Below are 15,756 nucleotides of genomic sequence, written 5' to 3'. Positions count from 1 at the left end.
CAGACTAAGGGGCCTGGATCTAGCCTCCCTCACTCCTAGCCAACCCCCTATATTCTCCCCACCTCCAAGCCCCATTTCTCTGGGGCCCCTCCTATGCCCCCACCCCTTCCACAGGAACTTCACCTGAGGATCCAGACGGAGGTGGGCGATGGTCGGGGGGGAGAGGAGAGAGCAGTGGGGGGGGTGTCCCTAGAAAGATATCCCCCCAATGGGGAGAAATATAGCCCCTGCCCCCATCTCACCCCCCACTCCTCGGGGGGCTGGAGGGGCCTCTCCGTTCCTCATCTCCTGCTGGGGGAAGGGGGATCTTTACTGGGGCTTGTTTGTGTGTGTGTGTCTAGCCCTGGAGGGGTAGACAGGAGGGGGGAGCCCAGCTGCAACACCCCACAACCTGCATCCCTGGAACTGACATCAGCTGATGCTCCAGAAACCGACTGGGACACACCTCATTGGAGGTGGAGACTGCAGGCTCAGAAGCCACAGGGACTCCTAATGTCCGAGCATTCTGAGCCCAGAGGCTAAATACTCAAAGCTAAGTTTTCATAATTTTGGGGTTAGAAAAGAGTCTGTGTGGGTCTTCTAAAGAAAGGTGTCTTATAAATGGAAAAATATTGTATTTTTTGAGAACAGCTTTATCAATCTTCTTAACCTCTTCTCCAATGTTTTCTTTGAAGAATGTTTTTTTCCAAAATTCCCTCCCTTCCATGCATTTCTAAACATTTTCATATTAAATCCTTATTGTTCGTTATAATACCTGAAATACATACATACATACATATAAACTTTATTGTTTCTGGCCATAGACCTTTACAATATTGTTTCTACTGTAGCATATAAAATCCAAATAAAGCAGGTAATCACCTTAAAACCATTAAAACCATTAATTACCTTAAAACCATTAAAACCATTAAAACCATTAAAAACCAATAAAACCCAGTCTAAAAATATTGTCATAATGTAAAACGTCAATCCACTAGATACAGCATTTATGTGGCATTATGATCCCTGACAAATCGAAGCCTCAGCTTCTTAGCTGCTAGTGCAAATTGTGCTACAGTATATGTAATGTACAACTGTGCATCAGCAAGCAAACCTACTACTGTTTCAGTGGTATTACAGTTAAAATACATCTGAATGATGGGTGACAGAAATCTTTCTCTAGGATTTTTATGGAGAGGACAGAACAGTAGGTAATGAGTTAGATCCTCAATTTGGTTGCAGCCGAAGACACATTTCCGTTCCTCGACTGGGATTCCTTTATATCTCCCTTCGAGGTATGCTGAGGCCATCTGTCCAAATCTAAGTTCTGTGAAAGCTCTGCGAATCTGGGGAAAAGTCAATGATTCAAAATATTTTGGCTTTGCATGATTCACCTGAAGTTGAGGATACCAGGTAAAAAAACGGGACCCAACAATAGCTGCCCTATCCTGGCTAGCATCAAGATCAAAGATCCAGTTCCTAAGATCGCGAGAGCTTAAACTAAGGAACTTTTCCATCAAAAGGTTATAGACCTTTAATTTTTGGTGACATTGTTGTGCCCATCCACCAGACTTTAGTTGTTCTAACCAACAGCACTTTGTCAGGAAGGAGTCCTCCAAACTCTTCAGTCTATGCCAATATCTAAGATAAGCCAGATCAATTCTAGCGGCAATTGAGGGCAGGCTTAACTCAGCTCTGAGGTGAGCTGAGGGAGTTCCTGGGGGGAGACCCAGTATCAGCCTCATAAATTTGTTCTGTAAGATTTCTAGTTTGGGCTTGGCTGCCTCTCCCCATAGTTCTGTCCCATAGAGCATCTGTGCTATAATTTTAACAACGAACACCTTGAGAACGGGATTTACCAACTGGCCTCCTCTGCTGTAGAAAAACCTTTTTAATTGCCCTATTGATCTGGTACTCAGTAAGATTGTAGCATTTAAATGCTGTCTCCAGGAGAGTTTCTCAGAAAATTGAATGCCCAAGTATTTAAATGAGTGTATCTGCTCTATAGTATGCCCATCCAGAGACCAGTTATGCTTAGGGGCTCTCTTCCCACAGACCATAATTTTTGTTTTGGTATAATTGATTGTTAACCGTTCCTCTTTACAGAGCTGCCCAAATTTGGCCAGCATTCTTTTAAGACCAATTTTATTCAAGGATAGCAGAACCAGGTCATCAGCGTAAAGCAGTATTGAAATCTTCCTACAGCCAATGGCTGGAGGGAAGAATGTGGGGGAAGCCATTTGAGGGATAAGGCTGTTTATATAAAAGTTGAAAAGAAAAGGTGCTAAAATACAACCTTGTTTCACCCCTCGTGTAATGCTGACCTGTTGTGACAGAGTTCCCTGTAAGCCTATACGCACTTGCATCGTATTTTCTTTATGTAGTAGCTGTATGAGCCACAGGAGTCTCTTATCAATGTTTGTTTTTTCCAGTTTATACCAAAGGCGTTCTCTATCTATCAGGTCAAAGGCTGATGAAAAATCCACAAAGGCAGCGTAAAGATATTTGTTTGGAGGTTTGGTGTATTTACTAATTACATGGTGTAGAACAAAGGCTTGGTCTATTGTGCTTCTGCCTTTTCTGAAGCCTGCCTGTTCTTCGAAGATGATAGAATGTTTGTTGTCCCAATCTAGGAGCCTATTCAAGAGGTATCTGGCGTAAAGCTTAGAGGCCACATTGAGGAGACTGATGGGTCTAAAGTTACAAGGGTCTAAAGGATCTCCTTTCTTAAAAATTGGCACAACAATGCTAGTTTGCCAACCTGCAGGAAGGTTGCCTGTACTATTGATGTAGGTGAATAGACTGGCTAGAATGGGAGACCACCACTGAATGTCAATAGCAAAGACCTCAGCGGGGATCATATCTTCACCAGGCGCCTTGCCATTCCGGAGAGTTTGAATCAGGTCCCCAACTTCTTTGGGGGAAACAGGTGGCCATTCAGGGGAATTAGAGAGGGTCTCATGAGTAATATTTCTATGAATACTACCCCCAAAAATGCGGCTGAAGTGGGAGACCCATAACTCTGGCGTGATGGAGTTGGCAATCTCAAAGGCTTTCTGTGAGAAGCCTCTTTCTATCTGCTTCCAGAATTTGGGGTCATTACCCTCAATGAGGGCCTGGCCCAAAGATTTCCAATTCTCTAAATAGAAAGCCTTCTTTTTTCCTCTAAGCAGAGATTTATATTCTTTCCGTAGATGTAGCATGGAAGCTGTAGCTTCGTCAATGCCAATGTCTCGCCTGTCTTGTTGCTCTGCTCAGCTCTTTTTTCTTGGTCTTACATTCCCTGTCGAACCAGGACCATTGAGCTTCAGACATTCTTTCTGGGTGTGTAACAGTTAGGTGTGGTTTAAGTGCGAGAATTATGTCCTGGTAGACCTTGCAAATATTCTGGGTCCCCAGAAGAGCATGTTGTCGTAGCTCTTGGAGTTTACTGGTGCTCAGCATCTGCCTTATACTGTCATCAGTTTTAATAGACCATTTAAGCCTTTTCTCACCTAGAACGTGGCCTGGCATTTTATGGTTTGTTAATACCCCTGACTGGTTTTGTTGGAATCTTAAGGACACTCTGAGAGGGAGGTGGTCACTTTCTGACCTGTCATCGATTGCTAGAGAGTATACATAAGGGAGGACAGCAGAAGATCCTGTAACATAGTCTACCACACTAGCACCCTTATCTGTTAGAAAAGTGTAGTAGCCATTTGAGGTGTCCAGGTAAGAGCCATTTAGGCATACAAGATGGAGTTTGTAGATCAATTGAAAGAGGAATTTGCCATAGTTGTTGATTACCTTGTCTTGGGAGGTTCGGGCGGTGCTTTTATCCATATCAAGCTCCAAGCCAAGGGCTTTTCCCATCATATAAACACTGTTTCCCATTCTAGCATTAAACTCACCACAAATTAGAAGAAGATAGTTGGGATATTCAGAAAGTAATGTATCAAGAATGTCCTCCAATTTAGCCCAAACCTCTGAGGCAGTACCAATTATTCTCGGTGGGAGATAGACGTTGACACAGATCAAAGGACATGGTTTGCAGCCATGTATTGTTAGAACTTGCCAGTGGCTAGAGTTCAGTTCAGCTATCTCTGTTGCTATCAAGCCAGTAGTGGAGGAAATTGAAATAGCCAAGCCCCCACTTCTTCGTCCTGAAGCTGAATTTTTTTGAGCTGGGAATTCCCATGTCCTATATCCCTGTAAATTTAAAGAGTCTTTCTCCAGAAGCCAAGTCTCTTGCAGGCAAAGTATGTCAAATGTCTGGAGGTACTGTATGAAACTCCTTCATGGATTGCTGCCTTGTCGTGGCGAAGGGGCTTGAGTAACTCAGAGAAGCTATGGGCTATGCCGTGCAGGGACACCCAAGACAGACAGGTCATAGTGCAGAGTTCTGACTAAACGCAATCCACCTGGAGTAGGAAATGGCAAGCCACTCCAGTATCTTTGCCAAGAACGCCCCATGATCAGAAACAAAAGGCTAAAAGATATGACGCTGGAAGATGGGCCCCTCAGGTCGGAAGGCATCCAATATGCTACTGAGGAAGAGTGGAGGGCAAGTACAAGTAGCTCCAGAGCTAATGAAGTGGTTGGGCCAAAGCCGAAAGGACGCTCAGCTGTGGACGTGCCTGGAAATGAAAGGAAAGTCCAATGCTGTAAAGAAAAATACTGCATAGGAACCTGCAATGTAAGATCTATGAACCTTGGGAAGCTGGAGGTGGTCAAACAGGAGATGGCAAGAATAAACATTGACATCCTGGCCATCAGTGAACTAAAATGGACAGGAATGGGCGAATTCAGCTCAGATGATTATCATATCTACTACTGTGGGCAAGAATCCCGTAGAAGGAATGGAGTAGCCCTCATAGTCAACAAAAGAGTGGGAAAAGCTGTAATGGGATACAATCTCAAAAATGATAGAATGATGTCAATACGAATCCAAGGCAGACCATTCAACATCACAATAATCCAAGTTTATGCACCAACCAGCATTGCTGAGGAGACTGAAATTGAACCATTCTATGAAGATTTACAACACCTTCTAGAACTGACACCAAAGAAAGATGTTCTTCTCATTCTAGGGGACTGGAATGCTAAAGTAGGGAGCCAAGAGATAAAAGGAACAACAGGGAAGTTTGGCCTTGGAGTTCAGAACGAAGCAGGACAAAGGCTAATAGAGTTTTGTCAAGAGAATAAGCTGGTCATCACAAACACTCTTTTCCAACAACACAAGAGGCGACTCTACACATGGAAATCACCAGATGGGCAATATCGAAATCAGATTGATTATATTCTCTGCAGCCAAAGATGGAGAAGCTCTATACAGTCAGCAAAAACAAGACCTGGAGCTGACTGCGGTTCTGATCATCAGCTCCTCATAGCAAAATTCAAGCTTAGACTGAAGAGAGTAGGAAAAACCACTGGGCCACTCAGGTATAACCTAAACCAAATCCCTTATGAATACACAGTGGAAGTAAAGAACAGATTTAAGGAACTAGATTTGGTGGACAGAGTGCCTGAAGAACTTTGGATAGAGGCTCGTAACATTGTCCAGGAGGCAGCAACGAAAACCATCCCAAAGAAAAGGAAATGCAAGAAAGCAAAGTGGCTGTCCAACAAGGCCTTAAAATAGCAGAGAGGAGAAGGGAAGCAAAATGCAAGGGAGATAGGGAAAGCTACAGAAAATTGAATGCAGACTTCCAAAGAATAGCAAGGAGAGACAAGAGGGCCTTCTTAAATGAACAATGCAAAGAAATAGAGGAAGATAACAGAAAAGGAAAGACCAAAGATCTGTTCAGGAAAATTGGAGATATTAGAGGAACATTTTGCGCAAAGATGACCATGATAAAAGACAAAAATGGAAGGGACCTAACAGAAGCAGAAGACATCAAGAAGAGGTGGCAAGAATACACAGAGGAATTATATAGGAAAGATTTGGATATCCCGGACAACGCAGACAATGTAGTTGCTGACCTTGAGCCAGACATCCTGGAGAGCGAAGTCAAGTGGGCCTTAGAAAGCCTGGCTAACAACAAGGCCAGTGGAGGTGATGGCATTCCAGTTGAACTATTTAAAATCTTGAAAGATGATGCTGTTAAGGTGCTACATTCAATATGCCAGCAAGTTTGGAAAACTCAACAGTGGCCAGAGGATTGGAAAAGATCAGTCTACATCCCAATCCCAAAGAAAGGCAGTGCCAAAGAATGCTCCAACTACCGTACAATTGCACTCATTTCACACGCTAGCAAGGTTATGCTCAAAATCCTGCAAGGTAGGCTTCAGCAGTATGTGGACCGAGAACTCCCAGAAGTACAAGCTGGATTCCGAAGGGGCAGAGGAACTCGAGACCAAATTGCTAACTTGCGCTGGATTATGGACAAAGCCAGAGAGTTCCAGAAAAATATCTACTTCTGCTTCATTGACTATGCGAAAGCCTTTGACTGTGTGGACCACAGCAAACTATGGCAAGTTCTTAAAGAAATGGGAGTGCCTGACCACTTTATCTGTCTCCTGAGAAACCTATATGCGGGACAGGAAGCAACAGTTAGAACTGCTCATGGAACAACTGAGTGGTTCAAAATTGGGAAAGGAGTACGGCAAGGCTGTATATTGTCCCCCAGCTTATTTAACTTATATGCAGAATACATCATGCAGAAGGCTGGACTGGAAGAAACCCAAGCCGGAATTAAGATTGCCGGAAGAAATATCAACAACCTCCGATATGCAGATGATACCACTCTGATGGCAGAAAGTGAGGAGGAATTAAAGAACCTTGTAATGAGAGTGAAAGAGGAGAGTGCAAAAAACGGTCTGAAACTCAACATCAAAAAAACTAAGATCATGGCCACTGGTCCCATCACCTCCTGGGAAATAGAAGGGGAAGATATGGAGGCAGTGTCAAATTTTATCTTCCTGGGCTCCATGATCACTGCAGATGGAGATAGCAGCCACAAAATTAAAAGACACCTTCTTCTTGGGAGGAAAACGATGACAAATCTTGACAGCATCTTGAAAAGCAGAGACATCACCTTGCCAACAAAAGTCCGAATAGTCAAAGCTACGGTTTTTCCTGTCGTGATGTATGGAAGTGAGAGCTGGACCATAAAGAAAGCTGACCGCCGAAGAATTGATGCCTTTGAATTGTGGTGCTGGAGGAGGCTCTTGAGAATCCCCTGGACTGCAAGGAGAACAAACCTATCAGTTCTAAAGGAAATCAACCCTGAGTGCTCACTGGAAGGACAGATCCTGAAGCTGAGGCTCCAGTACTCTGGCCATCTCAGGAGAAGAAAAGAGTCCTTGGAAAAAACCTTGATGTTAGGAAGGTGTGATGGCAAGAGGAGAAGGGGACGACCGAGGATGAGATGGCTGGACAGTGTCTGCGAAGCAACCAACATGAACCTGACACAACTCCGGGAGGCAGTAGAAGACAGGAGGGCCTGGCGTGCTCTGGTCCATGGGGTCACGAAGAGTCAGACACGACTAAACGACTAAACACACACACACACTGTATGAAATCTGAGTCAGCCAATTTATTCTTCCATCCTGCAATATTCCAAGATAGCAGATTCAGAGGCTGGCATTGTATCTTATCTGGTGTTAGTCGATCTTGGGAGAGGGCAGCTAGAGGGGCATATCTGTTGTCCAGGTGCCAATCAGACCTACTGGAAGTTCTGAGGTGACTGGGTAGGTGGCTCTTCCCCTTGGAGGCTTGATACATTCTGTGACTACTGGGAGACTTATTCACACCAATCCTTGGGGCCTCTCTTTTTCGTATTCTCTGGCTGTTACGTATATTTGTGAAGCCACGGGGTTGATTGATCAAGATATTATTGGGGGCAGATACAAAAGGTGGACATGCGTCTTTCCCTCTGTAGTTTAAGTTAGGCTCAGGGGGTGTAGCGCCAGCATGGGTGGGGGCATTTCTCCTGTGCCTGGAGTACTCATAATTAAAAGAGGGCTCAGCAGTTCTTTCTGATTTTCCATAAGGTGTTGGAATCCTTTTAGAATTTACATTGAGTCCAGATTCATCAACCATTACCCTCCCATCAAAAGTACCCCTGTGATTCTCATCATACTGCTGTCTGTTTGTTTTGAATGGTCTTTGCAAGTTTTGTTTTGCAGTTAACTTAAAATTTGGCTTACGGTGTATTATATGCGTTCCCCATTTGAAAGATATCGGTATGTCTTCAAACTTATATAATAAGCTCCAAAAATGATAAGCATGTCCATTTTCTTTCAATGACAGATGCACTCTCCCCCTCCACATCTTAGGCTTTCTAGGATATATACAGGAGCAACGCATATACATTAAGGGACCCCAATCTTTACCCAGAATGTCCAAGATATCCCGTGTTACATCGGTGTTAGTTTTCCACGTATTATTGGACCTTTTTAGAGGCCAGTTGTATATAGTAATGTGACTCACAGTGTTAGTCGGTGAGACTGTAGTCTGTGGCTTCTCTGTTCCGGAGTTTACTTTCGTAAGAAGTCGTAGGTAGGTATTGTCCGGCTGTGTGTTGTCCCTATCTGTAGGGGCTATAAATGAGGACTGTGGGCCATTTACGTCTGGGGTAGCATCTTGCCATTCATCCATTACTATGAAGTCTGCATTTGAAAGGGTTAAGTTCAGGTCCTCAGTAGCTTTGCTTGCATTGCAATTCTCAGCCTGAGTCTCTGGAACCTTTTCAGAGTTTACGGCCAACTCTGTGTCCACCAACCTCTGAATAAGATGCTCTTCTTTTTGAGTTAGGCAGGGATTATTCTTGTTTATTTCTAGTATATGAGTCCCACTTCCTGAGTGATGGAAGTCTGAATCTGGATCAGGGAATGTCCGGGGGGTGCTGCTGTCAAAATCCCCGTTTCTATCAGGGTGGCTATGAGTTGGAGAGTTGCTTTCAGGTCAAGTATGTCTTGATGCAGTGCATGAAGTTTATCGAAGATGCTCTGAGTTGATTTTGCAGAAAAGAAGCACTGGTCCCGCAACTGATTGTAGATAATTTTGATGTCCTCATTCTCAAGCCCACAAGATTTGTCGATCTGTTCTTCTATAGATACATTCCTTGGCTCGGTGTCTGATAAATTTGGATTTTTCTCAGGCAGGTCTGTTGATAAAATTGATGACCTTTCCTGCAATCCTGGGTCCACTGACCAATTACCAATCAAGTAGCCAAAAGGGTCTTCAGCCACCTCATTTCTTTGGGAACCTCTGATGGTCATGTTCAAATTTTGATTGTTTGAGATAGATAGATGGGGTACTTGAGACATATTCCCTTGAAAACCTTTGCCCCGTGGAACTGGAAAAGTCCTGTTGATTAATGGAGGCACACAGAAGTCTAGTACAGCTCTTTGACTTTTGCTTCTGGGAGCATTGTTACTTCCAGCACGAGCTTTCTGGGCTCTATCAATCACTCATTGATAGTGATTTTATGTGCTGTTGAATCTCAGCTGCAGCCAGAAAAGTTAGAGCCGTCTGCAAAACCTAGCACAAGTCCTAGTGTGGTTTCTTTATTTCTTTATTACCTTGCCTTCTGTGGTGTCTCCTTATCAGATAGCTCAGGCAACTCCCAATATTTGACTTCAAAGTTTCTTTAAACAACTCACAGTATTGCAGCGTAGTTCCTGCCCGGCCTTGAATTTTCCTTGAAAGAGTCTCAGTCCTTTCCAAACATTGTGTTGCTGATAAACTCCCCCGGGAGACTCAACGCTTCTTGCTCTCTTTGGCTCCAGGCACCACCGGTAAGCAAAGTTCTTTAATAAAACAACTTGAGCAGTTGAATACTTTGTAGGTATTAAAAATAAAGATTAAAGATTAAAAAGGGAGCAGAGCTTGATATCAACGCTGTTCCTCCCTCGTGTACCCTATTTAATTAACTTGCTGCCTTCAGGTACAACCAAGTGGAGGGAGGTGGAGGCATCTATTTTTCTCTTGTGCTTCCTCATCTTCCTCCTTGGGGGGGAGTAAATTTGGAGGGGGGCAGATGGGGTCTGGGAGGGGTCTTGATCCCCCCTTCCCCCCTGAGTAAGACACCAGGGTCCTTTCTCTGTGCATGTCCTGGGTCCTCCTTGGCTTTCATGCGAGGAGACCCCCTTCTTTCCCCAGATCCTGCAGGGGTGGCAAAGGCGGAAAGAAGGGAGCGTCACTTGGAGCTCTTTCCCTCCCCCCCCAATTTCTCCTTCCTCAAAGTAAGCCCCCTCCAGCCTCACCCCCAGGTGGGAAGCAGGCTATGCTGTGCAGGGGGAAGGAGGGAGGGAGGGATAGAGGAGGCTGCAAATGGGGTACACCGGGGGTCCCAGAAAATGGGGCTTTGGGGAAGATGGGGTCAGCTGGGTGTGACAGGGATTCCTCCCCCCCATGCCTGGCCTGCCATCCTGAGTCTCTTTGGGATCCCCCTTCCCCTCTACCTTTCTCCCCTCTTGATGCCTATGTTTGTAATTACTTCACAAACCACTGTAACTATGTCCAATTTTTACTTATGCCAATAAAGGATCGATCGATCGATCGATCGATCGATCGATCGATCGATCGATCGATCGATCGATCTATCTATCTATCTATCTATCTATCTATCTATCTATCTATCTATCTATCTATCTATCTATCTATCTATCTATCTATCTATCTATCTATCTATCTATCTATCTATCATCATAACTCCTATGAGGCCGGATGGAGAAAGGACTATTAGATCTGCCCATTATTTAAAGAAAACTATTGTTCTCCTATAAAGATTTCTTTAACAAAAATATACTCGTGCCTGGTGGATTTAGAAACAGGCCTGCCTGTAAGGACGGACTGGGTGTGGTGAGGGAACACAAATGGGGCGTTGAGATCTGGAAGCGGGACTGGTCCAACATAGTTCAAAAGGATCCTTTGAAGGGAGCGTCAGTCTGGTGGAAATGAAAGAACTTGCCTGGGAAATAAAGTGCTGGAGAGCGAACGGAGCCTCCATGAGAGGGGCTGGAGTTGATGATCCAGAGGTTCCTTCCTGCTCGGCCATTCTGGATGGGTAGACTCCAGAAGTGACATCTCGCACCAGTGAAGTTATGATTTCTAACGCACCTCTCTAGTGGAAAAAAAAGGTTAGTTTCAGGATTTCTGAAGGCTCTGGAAGAAACCTGAGGTATTTTGGGACATTTAATGAAACCGGAATGATTGCTAGGCAATCCGTAATCAAATCTCCAGAGTTAGCCTTACAAATCACTTTACAGAAGGGCTCAGGCAAATCTACTTTATACACCTTTTATTAGCTACGTGTTAGATGGCCAGAATATCACACTAGAGGAAAAATTAACAAAAAAACTTCAGGCAGCCAAAGGAATAAAAGCTCCCCAGCTACCCCCCCCCTTTAATTTATTTATTGAGGAGGGAGAACCTTTCATAGTTATTGAGGAGTAGCAAAGCTAATATCAGCCTCTGAGGCTCTTATATTTGGGAGCATTGAGAGCCAGGTTGAAATGTGGACATTTTAAGAGCATGTTTCGAAGCTCTTATATCCCATGTCTGCAATGGGACAAAGCGTGGGGTGGGAGGAGGAAGTAAGTACAGTGGTGCCTCGCTTAACGATTGCCTCATTTAGCGATGAATTTGCATAACGATGTGTGTTTTTAGAAAATAATATGCACCGTATAACGATGTTTCCTATGGGCGATTTTCGCTTAGCGAAGTTTGGGACCATGCTTCGCATAACGAATGCGATTTTAGGTCCCCTGCTTCACTTAACGATGTTTCTTTTTTCAATTAAAAAAGTGTCTTAGAAGGGTCAAAAACAGTTCTAAATGCTTGGATTCGTTAGAAGACCCCTTAAGTCATGTGCAAACCTGATTTGGCTTTGATCTGACTTTTCGTTAATTTATGGTTATTTTTTTTTCCGGCCAATAGGAACCAATGGACCTGTCAAACTCTGACAGCTCCATGCTTTCCTATGGGGGAAGAAAAAATTCACAAACAATTAACGAAAGTTCAAATGAAAGCCAAATCAGGTTTGCACATGACTTAGGGGGTCCTCTAACGAACCCAAGCATTTAGAACAGTTGCTGAGTCTTCGCTAATTTTTTCTGAATTTTTTCTTCCCCCATAGGAAATAATGGAGCTGTCAGATTTTGACAGCTGTCAAAAGTTGGGGGGGGGGGAAATTCACCATAAATTAACGAAAAGTCAGATCAAAGCCAAATTAACTTTTGCATCCGTTTTAGAGGGTGCAGAAGCTAATCCAAGCATTTAAAAGAATTTTTGACCCTTTTATGACACACTTAATTTTGCAAAAATTGACTTCGAAAAGCCATCAAAATGTATTGAGTCAGCTTCAATACATTCCAATGGAGGAAACATTGTTTCGATTAGCGATGTTTCCTATGGGTTTTTTTCGCTTAACAACGGCAATCCGTTCCAATTGGAACGGATTAACCGGTTTCCAATGCATTCCTATGGGAAATGGTGTTTCGCATAGCGATGGTTTCACATAGCGATGTTTTTTTTGGAACGAATTAACATCGCTATGTGAGGCACCACTGTAATGGGAATGGCTATTGCATTGTGTATGTACTAGACATTTTTTTAAAAAAATAAAGTTACCTGGAGAGATGTTGTTCCCAGAAATCTCCAGCAGGAGGTCCTCGCGCAGAGATCTTAAGCCTCGATCCAGAAGATAACACGCTCTGTTGGGGTCAATACGGGGTCACCTCCTCAAAGGCCACTGGAAGCGGGAAGGAGAAAACAGTCTTACTGGGTGGAAAAGGTCCCACAACGTCCCAACTCGGTTTGTTTAAAAGGTTTGAAAATAACAGGCATTCTCTGAAGTTCAGCTTCAGTAACCTGAATTGCATGTCCAATTTTCTGGCAAATAGGACAGCTGGGACAATTACATCTGGCTGATTTTGAAACACTGGGCCAGTAGAAACGAGGAGTAATTCTATTCAAGGTCCTTTGGAGGCGAAGGTGGCCAGAAAAGGCAGCATCACTGGGGAGGAAGGATTTAGGAAGTCTCCTTCGTAGCCCCCCTTTTTCTCCTGGTCAGAGGGCCTCAGGCCGCCCCGAATGTTAAAAACAGCCGTATGGGTTTAAAAAGGCAAACGGGCAGAAGTGTGTGGAAGCGCTAGTTTAAAAAAAGGAGAAAGAGCACCTCCCGCGCAAAAGGGCCACAGAGCAGACGGGCGTTGGAGAAATCAGCTTTCCAGAGGTCGGCCTCCCTTTCCTTCATCCTTTCCTTCATCCGGCCTAAAGGCTGACAGAAACAGGCAGCGACTCGGGTTCAGAAATGAATGACCACGGCTTCCTTTTAGCTACAGAAATCGTCCCATCAGAATGCAAAATGAACAACTCTGGTGACCTGGAAGGGTATCTCTTCCCCAGAATAGCCTCGTTCTGTCATTTCTCTCCCCAAAAACGTGCAAGCCGGTTGCAGAAAGAGTCACTCCCCCCCCCGAAACGCACCGACTCTCACAGGCGCCGAAGCCTGGCAGACCCCGAGGGAGGTGGAAAGAACTCTTCACCCCCTCACACGAAAACACGAAAAGGCTTGTTCCGAAGAGCCTTTCCTGACACGCCTCGCCTGCCTGGTTCCTCACCTGTCCTGTCAGGACCTCAAGTCCTCCACACACACACACACACCCCAGGCTGGACACTGCCTCGGCCCCCCCCTCCACCCACCGGACGTGTTTGGGGGGGGGATTTGCCACCTGGGTTCCTTTTCTCTTTTTTTAAAGGGAAATGACTTGGAGGAGGAGAAGGAGAAGGCGGGGGGGGGGGAAGAGACTCGCCTTTTTGGCCATCCTGGCCGGCAGAGCGGGAGGGAGGCCCTTTTGTGGGTGTGGGTGTGGTGGGGGGTGTCCCTTGCACAGACTGACCGGGGGGGGGGCACCACCACCACCACCACCTCCCCTTTTGCAAGGAGGAAGGCTCCCGGCCATCTCTCGACTTCCTCAGAGAGAGAGAGAGAGACGGACCTTCCTTCCTTCCTTCCTTTCCTTCCTTCCCCCCCTCCTCGCCCCCCCCCCCCCCCGTCCAGGCCAGGCTCTTCCTTGAAGGAGGTAGAGCGAGCCAGGGAGGGCAGCCTGTCAGTCACGCGAGGGGGAAGAAAGGGGGTGGGGAAACCGGGGGAAGAGGAGCGCATGCGCAGGTGGTAGAGCGAGCCAGGGAGGGGATCTCGCGCGTGCGCAGAGACGAGCTGTGGGTGGAGCCTGGAGGGCAGCCTGTCAGTCAATCGAGGGGGAAGAAAGGGGGGTTCTTGCCCAGCCAGCCTTCCAGAGGGAGGGGCTTCTGCCCGGAGACAGGTGACCCGGAAGGAACAAGAGCAGGATCGAGCTCTCATTGGGTCTCCCTTGTCTTCTGGGCGGAGCCAGAACCTCTCCCTTTGAGTCACCGGGTTGCCAGGCAACCCCCCTCATAGACGCCATAATAGACGCCCCGGAGGCTTCCACCCAGCAACAGGTGACGTGCAGGAGGAGCGAGTTCTCATTGGGTTCTCATTGGGGGGGACTTCCATGGAGGAGGTGACTTCTCCACCACCACCTGAGGCTTCCCCAAATCTTCCTCTTGGAGGGTCGCCCCAACCCCTTTTTGGGTAACAGGGAGTGTTATTTATTTATTTTTTTATTTATTCAATTTATATCCCGCCTATCTAGTCGATTAAGACCACTCTGTTAGCTAGTTTCCTGGTTTCATGAAAGAGGCTGAAGCAAATAGGGACCCACCATTTTGGGGTGTGTGCTAAGGAGGCCGACCTCCTTCCTACAGTCATGGCAAAGCGAGCTCGTTTCCTTTCTTCTGCAGAAGCCCCTTTGGGACCAGACTGGGTCCCCCCTCCCCCTTGGAAGGCCAGGTCGAGCCCCCCTCCCCGCCCGGGGGGAAAGCCCCCTGTCCCAGTCCAGACACACACACCCTCGATCGATCGATCTGGGGAAGCTTCTCCGTCCTCCAAGTGAGGTTCTCGGGGCCTTGTCCTGATTCAGTGGAGAAGACACCCAGTGGCCAGACCTCAACTGCCCGATCCACACAGCACACAACACACATACACACCGTAAAGTTTCCTGAGCCAAACAGGACAGGCGGGGCCGACGAGGACCGTGAAGGAAGAGAGACGGTCAAAGTTTTGAGACTGCCATGCGGTTGGGATTTATTAACGAAAAGAGATGGAATTAACGAGGACTAATTGAAGAGTCTGGCTGTTGGGGAGGGAGATGATGGAAGAAGCTGATGGAACAACCATTTCTCTCCTCGTCTCTATCCCTTTTATTGCCTCTTTGATTGACTGAGAACCATAGATTTTTGGTTTCAAGGAGTACAACAGACGACGGAACTGATGCCGGGTGAAAGTCCTTGGAAGAGTGGGAATATAGCCACGTGGCAGCGACAGCCAGCAATGGATTTTACACACAGCTGGGTGAGAACAAAATGTTCTCTTTGTTAACACACTTACAGCCAAATAGTGCTTTTTTACTTTGTATATATATTTTAAATAGTTTAAATACTTTTGCATGTTTGTTGTGGGTTTTTCAGGCTCATTGGCCCTGTTCCGAAGGTTCTTCTTCCTAACATTGCGCCAGTCTCTGTGGCCGGCATCTTCAGAGGACAGGAGTCGGAATTGCACCAGAGCGAAGAGTTTTGATTCCTGTCCTCTGAAGATGCCGGTTACAGAGACTGGTGAAATGTTCTTGGACTTCCGCTCCCAGAAATCCTGGCCAGCAGAGGGGGTGGTGAAGGCTTCTGGGAGTTGCAGTTACCCTTCACAGCCCTGACCATGGCTTTGTGTCTGGGGGAGGAGTGGTCATTTGAGAAAAAGGGGAGTCAGATTC

At 45.9% G+C, this 15,756-nt stretch overlaps 1 long non-coding RNA gene across 1 annotated transcript; it reads right to left on the bottom strand.

Moving 5' to 3' along the window:
* Positions 1-10,609: 10,609 nt before the first annotated feature.
* Positions 10,610-14,109, bottom strand: LOC144585088 (uncharacterized). The gene is made up of 2 exons (XR_013539578.1): positions 12,539-14,109; positions 10,610-11,030 (listed from the first exon to the last, which is right to left on the bottom strand). It is a non-coding gene; the product is annotated as an uncharacterized LOC144585088 (long non-coding RNA).
* Positions 14,110-15,756: the final 1,647 nt, after the last annotated feature.

The sequence above is a fragment of the Pogona vitticeps genome, chromosome Z, assembly GCF_051106095.1.
Source record: "Pogona vitticeps strain Pit_001003342236 chromosome Z, PviZW2.1, whole genome shotgun sequence".
Classification (NCBI taxonomy): domain Eukaryota; kingdom Metazoa; phylum Chordata; class Lepidosauria; order Squamata; family Agamidae; genus Pogona; species Pogona vitticeps.
The sequence above is the reverse complement of the archived record's forward strand: the minus strand, read 5'-3'. Positions and strand labels throughout refer to the sequence as shown.